The 18,101-nt window shown below is 31.5% G+C and overlaps 2 long non-coding RNA genes across 2 annotated transcripts; both read right to left on the bottom strand.

Annotated features, from left to right (window-relative positions):
* Positions 1 to 1,573: 1,573 nt before the first annotated feature.
* On the bottom strand, positions 1,574 to 4,733 carry LOC141455087 (uncharacterized). The gene is made up of 3 exons (XR_012459144.1): positions 4,596 to 4,733; positions 4,063 to 4,168; positions 1,574 to 1,663 (listed from the first exon to the last, which is right to left on the bottom strand). It is a non-coding gene; the product is annotated as an uncharacterized lncRNA (long non-coding RNA).
* Positions 4,734 to 5,005: 272 nt separating this feature from the next.
* Positions 5,006 to 15,281, bottom strand: LOC141455088 (uncharacterized). Its single transcript, XR_012459145.1, has 3 exons — positions 11,265 to 15,281; positions 8,132 to 8,235; positions 5,006 to 5,136 (listed from the first exon to the last, which is right to left on the bottom strand). It is a non-coding gene; the product is annotated as an uncharacterized lncRNA (long non-coding RNA).
* Positions 15,282 to 18,101: the final 2,820 nt, after the last annotated feature.

Genomic DNA, 18,101 nt, shown 5'->3' with positions numbered 1-18,101 from the left:
CTAGTTGACAAGATAAACTAGTCTGTTACCAGTAAAAACGATTACCAAGCTAACCAATTTAATTAACTTCACTTAAATTGTATCTTAATATTTGAACGCATGTCTTGGGTTCTTCTCGTATAGTCTTCAGAATTTACCGATTATGAACGGAATTAAGTTTTGGTGGATGTCCTACTAGTCACACTTCCGTATTTTTCGTACTTATTAATTATATTATGCTCCGTTAAGGGTTTTTTTTAACTATCTTCCCTATTTCACGAATACTTTTTCTTTCATTTCGCAACTAAACCATAAGTTCAAGTATCGGACTCGGAACTTCCATATTAGTGGTTAAATAATACTAATTAGATTATTTATTCACTAAACTGACTGATATGATTTCTAAAATTCAATAGGGTTCTTTGGAACTATGTTCAATTGTTTTTCTGTTTGTTATCTATGTAAAAATTTCTATTTGTGCACATTTATACAGTTGTTCACAGACTCTTTTTGCATTCGTTTGTGATGTTGTTTTGTTTAATGTTTCATGATGATATTCCTGTTGAAAAAATTAAAGATTTTATATAAAATAAACAACTCTAGTTTCTCTATCGAATAGTATATTTCATTTAAAAAAAAAGAAGAAAAAAAGAAGAAGTTTCTACTAAGATTAAAGTAATAAAATTTAGGTAAGTGTTCACAGACTTTTTTGGCCCAGTGTACCTATGTTGTTTTTCGAAATTGATTTCTAAAGATTTTCTTTTCTCAAATGTGCTTGATTTTAATTAGTTCCTTTTGTAGAACTCTATGTAGAATATTTAAATCCAAAATCAGAAACTCCACATCATAATTCGCCCCTCATTAATTAGATCCTTGGGTAGATTCAGAAACAATAATTGATACCTACTTCAACTTTCGTTAAGAACAAACGAAGGTCTTCCTCCCCTTTCGGTGAATTTTCAGACGGTTTTTCTGTTTGATAAGAAAATTCATTTGCTTTAAGAAAATGAATTCGTTTATGAAATTTTTCTACTCCCAATGCTAAAAAAAAAAATTGTTTTAAATGTTTTATTGGCAATCTATTTCATTATATAAGATAACTAACTTGAAAAGCAAATAAATTAGAGTTGACACGGAAAAAATAATTTGTATGTAATGAGTATCTGAAATATAAATAAATAATAACATACATAACGTGCAAATATTACTTCATTTAAAAAAAAAATGCCAGCTCATGCTTAAAATATCAAGTTTGCCAAGAAAAGTTTATTAGTGAAAGAATGGGAGCAATTTATAGAAATGCTCAAGATTTCAGTTTACTTAATATTTTATTTTTTTGGCTAGCTAATGGAGTATTTTTTTAAAAAAAATTGAAATTGCAGTCTGTATATTAGGAAAATATGTATTAGTTATCATTTTTCTTTTCTTTTTTTTAATAAAGTAACTTAATCAGTATGTGAATAGGGAAACAAACAGTAAGAACAAAATATTAGTTCATTATAATTTTTATTATAACTTTTTTAACTACAATAAATTACAATTTGTTTTAAATTATCATTTTTCTTATAGTTAAAACAATTCAAACTAATTTAATGTTGTTTGATTATTCATAATGTTCCTAAAGACAGGACTCCGAACATGGATCAGGGTCCGAAACTGATGTAGAACTGGATCCAACTAATGCCTTGAAACAGAAGAGCACAATTGGCCTATTATGCACAGTTACAGGTATGATAAAGTATCTACAGTAATATGATTGGTTAATTTTTAACCAGTTAAGCTAGCTAACTGTTACGCAGGTTATATATCAGAATTTAATCGGTTACACTAGCCAGTGTTAAACTAACTACTTAATCGGTTTTATCGGTTGGCACTGATTAATCGGTTAAACTGGTTTTACTGGTTGAATGGTTTATCACTTAAACATGTTACTAGTTAATCGGTTAAACTAGTTTAATTGGTTACCATTGTCACTTCGCTTCGCCTGGCAACTTATTTTCTTCTTCTACTAACTTATTTTTTTCATTTATCCACTTACTCTTTTACCTATCCACTTATATCTCTTATATAGGCTGGTAGGTAGATCAATAAGTGGCTAGATGAATACAATAAGTTGATAGGTGAAGAAAATAAATGATGGGTGAAGAGAAATAATTGGATAAATGGCAAAGGTAACCAGTTGAACTAGATTAACTAGTAGAACTAGTTTAACGAGTTTAAAGGAATAACTAGTTAAACTAGTTAGCCAGTTAAACCGTTTAACCGATTAAGTACTTAACCAGATAAACTGGTTAACAAAGTAGCTAGTTCAGCCGATTAACTGGTTGACTAGATAAACTAGTCTATTACTAGTAAAAACGATTACCTAGCTAACCAATTTAATTATCTGAACCTGTTAGAAAGGTTAACTGATTTAAGATAAGTTAAACCTTAACTATTTTAACCAGTTTATACGATTTACTAATTAAACAGTATAACCTATTTAACGCAGTTATCTGGTTTAATCGGCTAATGGGTTAACTAGTCTACCTGGTTAACTAGTTAATTGATCAAACTAGTTTAACTATCTTATTGGTTTTACTAGTTGATCAGTTAAACTGGCTAACTGGTCAAGGATATACCTGGGTAACTAGTTAATCGGTTAAACGTGTTAACTGTTTATCGGTCAAACTAGCAACTGCTTAACTGGCTTAACTGGTTAAACTAGTTCAATTGGTTACCTTTGTCATTTATTAAATTATATTTTTTCACGTATCAATTGATTCTTTTAACTGTCCACTTCTTGATCCTACGCTTATCCTTCTATGTTGGAGAGTTAAGTGGATTAGTAAAAGAATAAGTGGACAAATGAAGAGAATAAGTTGTAAGGTGAAACGAAATGACAAAGGTAACCAGTTGAACTAGTTTAACAAGTTTCGTCACTTAACCAGTTGGCTAGTTTGACTGATGAACAGTTAACAAGTTTAACCGATAAGTTCCTACCCAGTTATACCCTTCACCAGTTAGCCAGATTAGTCGATCAACAAGTTAAACCAGTAAGCTAGTTAAACTAGTTTAATCAATGAACTAGTAAATCAGGTCGACTAGTTAAACCCATCAGCAGATTAAACCAGTTAACCAGTTGATAGATTGTATTGGTTAACTAGTTAATTGGTTAAACTGGTTAACTACTTTATCGGTTAACCTGGCTAACTGGTTCCATTAGTTAAATTGGTTAACTAGGTAATTTGTTTTACTGGATGGCTAGTTTAACTGGTCAATTAGTTAATCGGCAAAACTGGCTGGCTGCTTTGGCTTTGTTAACCAGTTTAACTGGATAGGTTAGGCTAAGCTAGGTTAAGTTAGGGTAGGGTAGGTTAGGTTAAGTTAAGCTAGGTTAATTAGGCTAGGGTAGGTTAGGTTAAGTTAAGCTAGGTTTAACTGGTTAACTAGTTTACCGGTTGAACAGGCTAACTGGATAAATAGTTAATAAGTTACCTTGGTTTAGTCAGCTAATAAAAACGATTAACTAGTTAACCGGGTTGAAGAAACCTTTTAGTCCGTAAACCAGATAAACTGATTAACTAGGTAACCGGTTAAACTGGCTGACTGGTTAAACTGAATAACTAATTAATCGGTTGAACTGGGTAACTGGTTCAGCTGATTAACTAGGTAACCGGTTAAACTGGCTGACTAGTTAAACTGTTTAACTAGTTAATTGGTTGAACTGGGTAACTGTTTCAGCTGATTAACTAGGGAACCGGTTAAACTGGCAAACTGGTTTAACTGGTTAACTAGTTAATCGGTTGAACTGGGTAACTGGTTCAGCTGATTAACTAGTTAACTGGTTAAACTGGCTAACTGGTTAACTAGTTAATCGTTTGAACTGCGTAGCCGGTTTAGCTGATTAATAGTTAACTGGTTAAACTGTAACCTGGTTTAACTGGTTAACTAGTAAATCGATTGATTTTAGTTAGTTCCTTTAATAGAACTCTATGTAGAATATTTAAATCCTTATTCCGAAACTCCACATCATAACTCGCCCCTTATTAATTATTTATTAGATCCTTGTGGTAGATTCAAAAATAAATAATTGATACCTACTTCAACTCTCGTTAAAAACAAACGAAGGTCTTCCTTCCCCTTTCGATGAATGGCAGACGGTTTTTCTGTTTGGTAAAAATATTACCAGCACTAAAGCTTGAATTTCCTGGAAATGAGTAATAACTTCCGATGTTTTCAATAAATGTAATTTTTTTCCGCAATTTGGGTATAATGTAACTGTTGGTATGTAAATTTACTAATTCATTTGCTTTAAGAAAATGAATTCATTTATGACATTTTTCTACTCTGAATGCTACTTTGTTTTTAATGTTTTATAGGCAATCTATTTCATTGTATACCAACTTGAAAAGCTAATAAATTAGAGTTGACGCGGAAAAAATAATTTGAATGTAATGAGTATCTGAAATATAAATAAATAATAACATACTTAACTTGCAAATATTACTTCATTATAAGATTATAAAATAAACGTTGGTGTTTGATATCTTGGGCCATTTCTTACTTTTTTTCATTAGCGTTGTTGTTTCTAAATTCTCCTAACGCTAACGATATCAATTTTTTTTAATACTTACTATCTGAAATAAATGTATAACTCGTCAGGACATCCTATCTAGATTTTATTAATTGTGCACTATGTAGTGTCTCCCTGCATCCTGTTTATTGTATTCGTAACTCTTTATCTATGTCCAATATGCTTGAATGTTTTTAATTTAGCTGATTCAATTATTCAATTATAAAGATTCAATTATTGTAGATTTAATGTGGTAAATGTATTTATTTATTCACCATCGATAACTGAGAATCAGCTGATATAAAAACATTCACTGTGTTGTGGTTCCAAAGATTAGGTTACTGTAAATTAAGGGAAAGGAGAAGTAAACAGGCTTAATTAAGTTCTTTGGAAATAAATATTTTTATTTAAGATTAAATAATTATAATACGTTCTACAGTTTAAGAAGTTAACAAAATTTAAGTATTTACTATTTGAATAACATAAGTAAATATGACATTATTTCAGGCTGCCGATGCTTGTGTTGATCTCTTTCATTGCAACACTTTGCACAGCATTGAGTTCTGGATGAGAATTGACACTACTTCTATTGCTGGCAATACCTGTAAAGATAATTGTACAAAGGTTAGTGAAATTTTATTTTTAAAATCAGTTTTTTAAAAAAATTCTCTTAAACGTTTGTAATCTTTTTTAAATCTACGAAATGAGATAAAAATGATGCATGATCAGTCTCTTTACATTTGTTTTCTTTATTTTCCCGTTTTATTTCAATTTTCCATTGATCTTAGTAAGAATAGATCAATTGAAAATGCATCACTTATTAGGAAATGTTTCGTTTATAAATAAATAATAATAATAAGAAGAAAAATATATAGATATTATTACAAATATAAAAAAAAATAAAAAGCAGTACATCTTATTATACATATTATTCAATTTATTAAAATAGTTTATATAACAATACAAAACATTTTTTGTTTAGATGCCAAGGGAAAGTCTATTAAATAGGAAATTTGTGCAGTAAACAAGAAAGGATCCTTTTCAGGACGTTGCACTAAATATTTACTTCCACCATTCACGTAAGTCCTTTAAAATTATTTTGCATGTAGCATGTAATCAGCTAAACTGGCTACGTGGCTAACTGGTTAAACGAGCTACCTGGTTTCCTAGTTCATCGGATAAACTGCATAACCAGTTAATCGGTTAAATTTGTTTTACTGGTGTATCTGTAGAACAGGTTTACTGGTAATCCAAACAGCCAACTGGTTTATTGAGTTAAACTGGCTAACTGGTTTAACTAGAAAAATAGTTTATCCGTTGAACTGGATAGGTAACTAGCTAATCGGTTAAATGGTTTATCTGGTTGACAGGTTTAACTGGTTAACTAGTTTACCGGTTGAACAGGCTAACTGGATAAATAGTTAATAAGTTACCTTGGCTTAGTCAGCTAATAAAAACGATTAACTAATTAACCGGGTTGGAGAAACCTTTTAGCCCGTAAACCAGATAAACTGATTAACTAGGTAACCGGTTAAACTGGCTGACTGGTTAAACTGAATAACTAATTAATCGGTTGAACTGGGTAACTGGTTCAGCTGATTAACTAGGTAACCGGTTAAACTGGCAGACTGGTTTAACTGGTTAACTAGTTAATTGGTTGAACTGGGTAACTGGTTGTGCTGATTAACTAGTTAACCGGTTAAACTGGCAGACTGGTTAACTAGATGATCAGTTGAACTGGGTAACTGGTTCAGCTGATTAACTAGTTAACCGGTTAAACTGACAAACTGGTTAACTAGTTAATCGGTTGAAGTGCGTAACCGGTTTAGCTGATTAACTAGTAAATCGATTTGGTTAGGTTAGGTTAACCTAGCCTAACTTAACCTAAGTAAAAGGTGGGGTAGGTTAGGTTACCTTAGATTAACTTAACATAACCTAACCTACCCTAGCTTAATTAATCTGGACTTAACTTAACCTAACCTACCCTAGCCTAATTAACCTATCTTAACTTAACCTAACCTACCCTAGCCTAATTAACCTAACCTAGCCTAGCCTAACCTATCCAGTTAAACTGGTTAACAAAGCAGCCAGCCAGTTTCGCCGATTAACTAATTGACCATGAAACTAGCCAGCCAGTAAAACAAATTACCTAGATAACCAATTCCACTAATGGAACCAGTTAACCTGTTTAACCGATAAACTAGTTAACCAGTATAATCTATCAGCTAGTTAACTGGTTTAATCGGCTAATGTGTTTAACTAGTCGACCTGATATAGTAGTTGATTGATTAAACTAGTTTAACTGGCTTACTGGTTTAACTAGTTGATCGGTTAAACTGACTAACTAGTTAAGGGTATAACTGGGTTGAAAGTTAATCGGTTAAACTTGTTAACTGTTCATCGGCCAAACTAGCCAACTGGCTAACTTGTTAAACTAGTTCAACTGGCCACTTTTGTCATTTCGCTAAACCTAACAACTTATTTTCTAGATTTGCCCACTTATTCTCTTACCAATCCACTTATCTCTCTAACAGAGGCGGATAAGCGGAGGATCAAGAAGTGGATAGTTTAAAGAATCAATTGATAGGTAAAGAAAATAAATTGATAGGTGAAGAGATATAATTTAATAAATGACAAAGGTAACCAATTGAACTAGTTTAACCAGTTAAGCCAGTTAACTAGTTGCTAGTTTGACCGATAAAAAGTTATCAAGTTTAACCGATGAACTATTTACCCAGTTATTCCCTTGACCAATTAGCCAGTTTAACCTATCAACTAGTTAAACCAATAACCTAGTTAAACAAGTTTAACCAATTGACTAGTTAACTCCTTAGCTGATTAAACAAGATAACTACGTTAAATAGGTTATACTTTTTAAAAAAGTAAATCAGGTAAACTGATTAAACTAGTTTATCGGTTAACCTTCCTAACAGGTTCAGTCAAGTAAATTGGTTAGCTAGGTAATCGTTTATACTGGTAACAGACTAGTTTATCTAGTCAACCAGTTAATCGGCTGAACTAGCTACTTTGTTAACCAGTTTATCTGGTTAAGTACTTAATCGGTTAAACGGTTTAACTGGCTAACTAGTTTAACTAGTTATTCCTTTAAACTCGTTAAACTAGTTCTACTAGTTAATCTAGTTCAACTGGTTACCTTTGCCATTTATCCAATTATTTCTCTTCACCCATCATTTATTTTCTTCACCTATCAACTTATTGTATTCATCTAGCCACTTATTGATCTACCCACCAGCCTATATAAGAGATATAAGTGGATAGGTAAAAGAGTAAGTGGATAAATGAAAAAAATAAGTTAGTAGAAGAAGAAAATAAGTTGCCAGGCGAAGCGAAGTGACAATGGTAACCAATTAAACTAGTTTAACCGATTAACTAGTAACATGTTTAAGTGATAAACCATTCAACCAGTAAAACCAGTTTAACCGATTAATCAGTGCCAACCGATAAAACCGATTAAGTAGTTAGTTTAACACTGGCTAGTGTAACCGATTAAATTCTGATATATAACCTGCGTAACAGTTAGCTAGCTTAACTGGTTAAAAATTAACCAATCATATTACTTTAGATACTTTATCATACCTGTAACTGTGCATAATAGGCCAATTGTGCTCTTCTGTTTCAAGGCATTAGTTGGATCCAGTTCTACATCAGTTTCGGACCCTGATCCATGTTCGGAGTCCTGTCTTTAGGAACATTATGAATAATCAAACAACATTAAATTAGTTTGAATTGTTTTAACTATAAGAAAAATGATAATTTAAAACAAATTGTAATTTATTGTAGTTAAAAAAGTTATAATAAAAATTATAATGAACTAATATTTTGTTCTTACTGTTTGTTTCCCTATTCACATACTGATTAAGTTACTTTATTAAAAAAAAGAAAAGAAAAATGATAACTAATACATTTTTTCCTAATATACAGACTGCAATTTCAATTTTTTTTAAAAAAATACTCCATTAGCTAGCCAAAAAAATAAAATATTAAGTAAACTGAAATCTTGAGCATTTCTATAAATTGCTCCCATTCTTTCACTAATAAACTTTTCTTGGCAAACTTGATATTTTAAGCATGAGCTGGCATTTTTTTTTTAAATGAAGTAATATTTGCACGTTATGTATGTTATTATTTATTTATATTTCAGATACTCATTACATACAAATTATTTTTTCCGTGTCAACTCTAATTTATTTGCTTTTCAAGTTAGTTATCTTATATAATGAAATAGATTGCCAATAAAACATTTAAAACAATTTTTTTTTTTAGCATTGGGAGTAGAAAAATTTCATAAACGAATTCATTTTCTTAAAGCAAATGAATTTTCTTATCAAACAGAAAAACCGTCTGAAAATTCACCGAAAGGGGAGGAAGACCTTCGTTTGTTCTTAACGAAAGTTGAAGTAGGTATCAATTATTGTTTCTGAATCTACCCAAGGATCTAATTAATGAGGGGCGAATTATGATGTGGAGTTTCTGATTTTGGATTTAAATATTCTACATAGAGTTCTACAAAAGGAACTAATTAAAATCAAGCACATTTGAGAAAAGAAAATCTTTAGAAATCAATTTCGAAAAACAACATAGGTACACTGGGCCAAAAAAGTCTGTGAACACTTACCTAAATTTTATTACTTTAATCTTAGTAGAAACTTCTTCTTTTTTTCTTCTTTTTTTTTAAATGAAATATACTATTCGATAGAGAAACTAGAGTTGTTTATTTTATATAAAATCTTTAATTTTTTCAACAGGAATATCATCATGAAACATTAAACAAAACAACATCACAAACGAATGCAAAAAGAGTCTGTGAACAACTGTATAAATGTGCACAAATAGAAATTTTTACATAGATAACAAACAGAAAAACAATTGAACATAGTTCCAAAGAACCCTATTGAATTTTAGAAATCATATCAGTCAGTTTAGTGAATAAATAATCTAATTAGTATTATTTAACCACTAATATGGAAGTTCCGAGTCCGATACTTGAACTTATGGTTTAGTTGCGAAATGAAAGAAAAAGTATTCGTGAAATAGGGAAGATAGTTAAAAAAAACCCTTAACGGAGCATAATATAATTAATAAGTACGAAAAATACGGAAGTGTGACTAGTAGGACATCCACCAAAACTTAATTCCGTTCATAATCGGTAAATTCTGAAGACTATACGAGAAGAACCCAAGACATGCGTTCAAATATTAAGATACAATTTAAGTGAAGTTAATTAAATTGGTTAGCTTGGTAATCGTTTTTACTGGTAACAGACTAGTTTATCTTGTCAACTAGTTAATCGGCAAACTAGCTACTTTGTTAACCAGTTTAACTGCTCAAGAACTTAATCGGTTAAACGGATTCAGGCTAACTAGTTTAACTAGTTATTCCGTTAAACTGGTTACCTTTGCCATTTATCCAATTATTTCTCTTCACCCATCATTAATTTTCTTCACCTATCAATTTATAAATGATATAAGTGGATAAATGAAGAAAATAAATTATAAGGAGTAAAAAATAAGTTGATAGGCGAAGCGTAGTGACAATGGTTCCCAATTAAACTAGTTTAACCAGTTCAACCGATTAACTAGTAACCAGTTTAAGCGATTAACCAGTATAACCAGTTTAACAGATTAATCTGTGTCACCCGATAAAACCGATTAAGTAGTTAGTTTGACCAGTTAACCAAGCATAACTGTTTTAACTAGCATTATTATTATAGCATAATATAATTAACAAGTACGAAAAATACAAATGGGTGACTAGTAGGCCACGCAGTGCACAGCCACCAAAACTTAATTCTGTTCATAAACGGGAAATTCTGAAGACTGTTCGAGAATAACCCAAGACAGTCTCAAAAAAATATTAAGATACAATTTAAGTGGAAGTTCAAAAAAGTTAAGGTTGGATGGAACGTTTGTCTTCCAACAAGAAAATGACCCGAAACACCGTACTAAAAACAGGAATGGCTTTTACGTAATACAACCCGGCGCCTAAACTTCTTACAACCCTTCCACAATCGCCAGACCTTAACCCAATCGAACATTTGTCGGATGAAATCAGTCGCCAAATAAATACAATAAAAGAGAACTAAGAAACCGTGAACAATTAAAAAAACGCTATTTTAGAAGAATGGGATAAAATACCAACGTTGATGACTACAAAATTAGTAGGATCGATGAAAGCTCGCTTGTTGGAAGTGATTAAAAACAAAGAAGGTCCTACAAGTTTTTAAAATTTATAATACATGTACAATGTGTAAGAATAATCTATTATGTTCATAGTGTTCACAGACTTTTTTTGAATTCATGTGTGGTGTTGTTTTGTTTAACGTTTCATTATGATATTCCTGTTGAAAAAAAAATAAAAAACCCTGGCTTCTCTCTACCGAATAGTATAATTTCATTTGAGAGAAAAAAAAAGAAGAAGTTTCTACTAAGATGAAAGTAGTAAAATTTAGGTAATTGTTCACAGACTTTTTTGACCCAGCGTAAACCAAGAATACTAATTTTGAACTCACAGTCGATTAAAAAGAAAAAAAATCATCAAAAATGTTTAGAAATCAATTTAAATACTTTTTGTAGTGTTCAAAAAATTAAAGAATTAACCAACACTGGACGAAGCAATAATATTTATATTTAAGTAATAATTAAATGATAACATGCTGTTTTCATGCATGAATATTAAAAATATCATTAAATAATTGATAATAAAATCTTACCTTGTTTAAAGAATATCCAAGTTCATCAGCATCTCAATAGATTACCAGTCCAATAGCACTTGACACTTTTTAAAACAATTCACAATACTATTTGCAATAAAACTGTACATCATAAACTAAGTATAACTTAAACTCAATTTATAAAATGGAATTTCACTTTGCCACGCACTAATATTCACTTAAAAAATCACACTAATAAAGTGATACCACGAACGAGCTAAAGATGGCCGACGGTAACTGAGCAGACTGATCAGCTGGTAAGTGAAGGTTATCTAAGCAGCTGACTCCAGCTGTTTATTTTTTTTCATTTATTTTCATACATAATCTACCAAAATGAAATGTAATTAATAAAATAAAATTTTAAAAATAAAATCTTACCTACAAAAGTTAGTTTTTCTCAAAAATATCGTATGATTTGAATAATTAATTAATAGCATAAGTCTACCTAATTTTGTACAGCAGTCCGACGTGTCAAAATTGCCAGATATACCAGCTAAAACAAGAAATATAGCTGCCGTGTACTTACTGTTTTCTACTTTATGCACGATATGTTCAGTTATTCATTCAAATAATTGGTAAATACTTCGGACCTGAACCCAAATTAGTGAGATGGTATTTTGTGAGTCTGTCAAGTTGTGTAATAGATGTTAGTAGAAAAATTAGTTCAACCGTAATCATCTAAATTAATAAATAAGTAAGTAAATCCGATCTAATATTGCTGCAGATGTCCAGATTATATTTTGACATGAAAAGATGATGGTCCAATCTTGGCATTAACAAAAGAAACTACATTTCTCTTTTTTAATGAACTAGTAAGATTTTATAGAGTTCTACTCTTAGACGCTTTCAGCGAACTTAAGTCTAAGACTAAGTCTGTCGCGGCGGGCAGCGATCCAGCGGTCGTCTCGGCGGTCTGTGATATGGGGACGTCGCACAGGACGCGATTCTTTTGTTAGAGCAGTCTAGTTTGGTAGCTTTCTTCTTGAGAAATAGCAGTGCGTTTTTTTTTTGTTATTTGTTTTAATTTTTAGATATTGAGCATGAGCTCAAACGAAGAACCACTGCTTCTGCTATTAGCTATAACTGCTATAAGTTGGGTGCATGAAATTATAACAAGAGAGAACAATTAGGGGAATACCACCGCTTGTGTATTGAACTGGAGTCACATGAAGAGGATCTTCTAGTATTTTCGTATGTCGCGAGAATGAAATGAAAAATGAGTAATAAAGTTTCTTAACATTGGAATCTTTATTTCGTATTATCAGGTGGCAGGGCGGACACGTTGAAATCTGTAATTTTGTACTACAAGATCGCTTGTCGTCGCGACAAAGACTAGACCGCGTTCTGTTTGACACAGATGATGCAACATTGTGTAATGCAACTAGACCGCCTCGGTCTGAGATCGAGTTTTGGGAGTTACAGTTTTGGGATCACTTCTATAGCCGCTTTAGTACATAATTTTATGATTCATGAAAATTCATTTAATACAGACATTGGATATTCTCTATCAAGTCGTTTATAGTAATTGAAAATGAACACATTGATCAATGAAAGAAAAGAGAATATACCCGAAATCGTACAAAATTAAAAAATAAAATAAATATTAATTTACAATTAATAAAAACACAGAATTAATGCCTGGAATTTGGAAATAAGAAACACAAGTACACTACCTTTATGGTATTACAAGTAGAGAAATAGTATTTCAATTTACTTGTGCAGGTTTACTAACTCTTATCTCCAAACGTACTAAATACTAGTTACAGGAAATATTGCAGCAATAAGAACCATCAACATCAAATTCATCTACATCTCTCGCACAGCAAAGACGAGCCACTGATAAGCATATGTTGTATAACCTAAGAGAACCTTCCTTCCTTATTCCACAAGCACCATAATATGGAGCTTTATTATTTAACTGTATATGTTATTTGATCACGAATTAAAAATGCTACAACAAATGAATCATTTATTTATTTTCGATAGGATATTTTTTTATTTTGAAAAATAAAGTATTTCATTTGAAGTGAATCTAGTTATTGAACATAAGAATCAATTTTATAAAAATAGTTGTTTTCAATTTTTAGACTTTAATTGCTAATCAACCTTTCTAGACTACTATTGGAGTAATTTTTTAGATAGCAGGATTCAAGATAAAGTGAAAGATGTCAGGAAACAAGAGATTATTCTTGTACACTGCTATTACGAATGCAAAGAAGTGGTCACAACCACTAAATACTTTCCTTATTTAAGTAAGAGAAAATAAAAGAACAATTTAAACTGAATATAATAAATAATACTCCCTGTTTGCGTCAGAAAAAGAAAAAAACTTGTCAAAGTTGGGTGTTTTTCAACGTTACGCTTTTTCGTATATTTTTTGACGATAAATCCTTAAACAACTGTCCTACCGGATAGTTTTAATATCACCACAGTTTTCGCCTATGTAATGGTCAAGTCTATAACAGCTAACAGCTTCTCAAAATACAAGTTTATGGCTTGTGTAACATGGCTCTAATCAAAAACTATGTAAACTGTACTACTTAGTGTCGGAAAGTTCACAGAAAAAATTGTTTTTAATTGGATATCGGGAAATGTAATAAATAACAGATTGGTCAAGGGAACTCAAGAACGGTGTACGTTATTTTTCACTGATAAAATCTTTTCAGTATAACTAACTCTTGCGTTTCATTGTATTTAGTAAACACAATTAAATTCGTATCAAGGACCGACAAAAATGGTTTTACATTATGTTACATAAATTTTTGGGGATGATTTTGAAATTCTGCCTAGACGCAGCTAAACCACTAGTGATGGAGGAGAACTTAAATAGTTATAGGTATCAACTCCTGAGTGCATTACGAACCCATTGGTCTGTATCCAAGGGCAGCAGTAGCTACAATTTAAGGTTATTTTGGTACTGGCTCTGTTAGCCTGTTCATAAGAGCAGTTTACCGGGAGGCACCATGAGGAGGTAGAGCTCATTATAGAAATAGATCTTAATGAACTCGTAAATTATTTGTTATGTTTAGAAAGCGATGGATACAAAGCTCTAAAGTCGAATGATGAGAAATGGAATCAAACTTTCTCAATTGAGCGTTTTGAAAAAAGTTGGACCTCTAGCTGGCTGGATATCATGGAACTGGGTTAAAAAATTGAACAAATCTTTTACATACCTTAGTTTCTGCTCAAACTGCGGTGTGAGCAACGGCTAAAGTACCGTTCTACTATTTCCCATGAGTCAAAGAACCTTTATTAATTTGAAATATGAAAAATGAAATTTAAGACTCCTTCCTCCAATTTAAGATGACAAAAAAAAAAATGCTGTACCGTTTTATATTTTAAAGAAAAGATTGAACTTTTAGTCTGAAAGCAACTATAAGTTTGGCTTACTGCTGAATAAGATCACATCCTACATTTCATGTATTGTAAGGTCTACTCAGAACTTAGAAATTTAAACACATTCATTAAGAACAAACCAAATAAAACAAGCTAACTGATCCAGATACTAATAACGGTCCCAACTATCAAGTTGGACGTTTATGTGTTTTTATAAATTGTGTACATATTAAAACTATGAGTGCAAGGTTTGGAGATTTAGTTTTCTACAAGCTTAACCATTTTGATTCCTATATAACCATTAGGTTTTTTGTGAAGTTTGTTTTACATTCTGCTCCAAGGAAACTTTGATAATGCTCAAATACTTATATCTACTTAGCATTCTTTGTAAGCTGAAAACTGTCCCCTTCGGATGAGGGCGAGTATTACAATCATCACTTACTTCAACAATTTACCACTTATATCAAACTATATGGTGATTGGGGGATAATGGGGAAAGAGCACCTTGTATGTAGGAAAAGCAGACTAATGTTCATTGTATTTGAGCGATGTCATTGTTAATTTTGATTAAAAAAAAAAAAAACCACTTTGAATTACAGATCCTAAGGTAAAGCATTAATTTTGAAACAAATCACGGAACACATTAAAAGCATTGTTTTAAAGGTGCGGTTCAGAAACATAGAATATGTAAAAGAATGTTTATGACTCAATTTCTCAATAGGTAAAATATCTGAGATAGCCTTTACTCAGAAAATTGCATTGATTTAGTACGATTTTTAAAAATAAAAATTAACTGTCCAATTATGATTGTAAATTTAAATACTTTAATAAAGAGTTATTTTTGTTAAAGTGTTTTTGTTTCTTCATTAAACTTCATTTAACATCATTCAGAAGTGGGAACAGCACTCAAAGTTTGAAGTTTTTAACAAAAACTAGTTTCAAGTGTTAGTTTTGTGCAGGGTAAAAGCTATTCAAGCAAGTTTTTATTTTGAAGATTGACTTTATGGTTTTTATGATGTATGGTTTTTAATGGTTTTATAATATTTTATTGATTTAGTTTTATTCTATCACACACACAAAAGAGCACAAAATGAATGAAGAGAACTACAATACTAATTTGAACACTGTAAGTACATTAACAATTCCTTTATTATAAGATAAGAACTTAGAAAAAGAGAGTCAAAACTGTAACTCCCAAAACTCGATCTCAGACCGAGGCGGTCTAGTTGCATTACACAATGTTGCATCATCTGTGTCAAACAGAACGCGGTCTAGTCTTTGTCGCGACGACAAGCGATCTGGTAGTACAAAATTACGGATTTCAACGTGTCCGCTCTGCCACCTGATAATACGAAATAAAGATTCCAATGTTAAGAAACTTTATTACTCATTTTTTATTTCTTTCTCGCGACATACGAAAATACTGGAAGATCCTATCTTCGTGTGACTCCAGTTCAATACACAAGCGGTGGCATTCCCCTAATTGTTCTCTTTTCTTATAAATTCATGCACTGTAAGTACATTAACAATTCCTTTATTATAAGATAAGAACTTAAAAAACGAGAGTTAAAAAGAACTTGAAATAAGAATGATTTGCATACCCGTTTAAATGTAGCTATTATTTTTTATCAGTCTAGAATTGTTGAAGGTGAATAGAGTAGAGTTGATGAAGATCATGAAATTGATGATAATGTTATTGAAGGAGGTATTGTGGAAGTTGAAAAGAACGAAGATTTACTACGTTATGTAACAAGGAGTACAAATGTTTACGATGAGGTGAAGCAAGAAAATTTCATTTACTTTTAGGAATGTAGACGGTATAATTATAAGTTTGATGGCACTGTCGTTCCTGTGGAAGAATGAGAAAAGGATTTCGAAGAAAATTCTTTATTATTTATGTGAAGTGATCTACAAAAATTAATATTTGCCCGAAAGTCATTAGCTGGACCGGCCTTGAAGTTTATTAATTGTGAAAGAGGTAACAACAATTGGATAAGCTTTAAAACAGTATTGTTGTCCAAGTTTTCTAAGAAAATCCATGAACACTTACCTGCTAGGACACTTGAGAGGACAGGAACATTAAATAAGTAAGTATCGTATGTCGAAATGAAAGCTCTTTCCAGAGGTCTAATTAATGATTCCTCATTGATGCTTTATATTATAAATGGAATTACTGATTTTCCACAAAATAAGATAATTTTGTATGGAGCCAAAAACTTGAACGAATTTAAAGCAAAGCACGCTGTGTATGAAAAAGGTATTGGATAACGATAGGTATGTCATTACGGATCCTCAGGATCATCATCTAACCCATTCTCCTGAAAATATGAAGAAGTGGATTTCTAATACTGCGAACATTGGCGATTATATACAAATATTTTCTAATAAACTACGTTGGGTACTGAGATTAACGATCATTATTTTTACAATTCAAGTTTATAAAATTATGTCATACTTTATTAAGCCATTATGTTTTATACTGTGATTATAATTTGGAAAGAAGACGGACTATGTTTTGTAAAAGCATTTTATTAAAAAAAAAATAATAATAATAAAAAGGTTAGCGCTCACGATTGAGGTATCCGCAGGGACGCCAAGGTCCTCAAAGAAGTGGCTAGTCCACTTCCCCCTTACGGGAGGAGTTATCCTTAATAAATAACTTTGTATTTATAAAGTTTAATTAACTTTGAAAAAAATTTTACTTGAAGCTATTTTTAATCTTTAAAAAGTTTACTGTCTCTGTTAGCCTACTCCCGGGAGTAGTTGCCCAGGGAGCACCTCGAGGAGGTAGAGATCAGTTTTCGCTCCCCAAAGAACGCCTTTCTACCCACATCCGCATTCTAGTTGGTCTTTTAAGCAGGCGTAGGATTATATACAACTCCATAAAATGGAGTTTATAAAAATGTATCTGGAGAAAATTGGAGGTTAAGGTAATTGGGTAAATAAATCGTTTAGAGACTAAGGGAAATACAGGGAGATCTGCCTGCATAGACCAGAGACTAGAATGACGTAAACCTAGATTTCTAGGTAATGTATGGGATAGGGTAATTAGGGAATAGGGGGGATAATCAGAAAGGCGTTCGGAAAGAAAAGGGTTTTTGGACTGAAATTGGCATTATAAAAAGATACAGACTTGAAGAAGACCAAGTCTGCAAAACCAACAAAGAAAACGAAATTCAAGAAACCAGAAGAAGACAATAACCAACTAAAACCCCAGCCTGAAATGAAACAAATCAACCAAGAACCACAAATAAAAAAAAAAACTGAATCATGTAATGGGTAAAATCGGAGCCAGTGTTTTTTGTCAAGAAGTGTTGTGCAGATTCTGTATCCGAAATAAATCTAACAGAATAATTGATTGGTCTGTATATTTGATTCAGAGTTAGTGTTAAAAAAGCCGAAGAAAAACATTTACAGTGGCCACTGAAATGTTTTAAACAATTATAATTCCAAGTATTCATTTAGGTGATTAGTGAACATGCAATTAGTGAAATGATTTAA

This window comes from Rhodnius prolixus, unplaced genomic scaffold, assembly GCF_049639745.1.
Source record: "Rhodnius prolixus isolate KJV_2025 unplaced genomic scaffold, Rpr scaffold_21, whole genome shotgun sequence".
Lineage (NCBI taxonomy): Eukaryota > Metazoa > Arthropoda > Insecta > Hemiptera > Reduviidae > Rhodnius > Rhodnius prolixus.
Note: the sequence above shows the minus strand (reverse complement) of the source record. Positions and strands in the feature narration are given on the sequence as shown.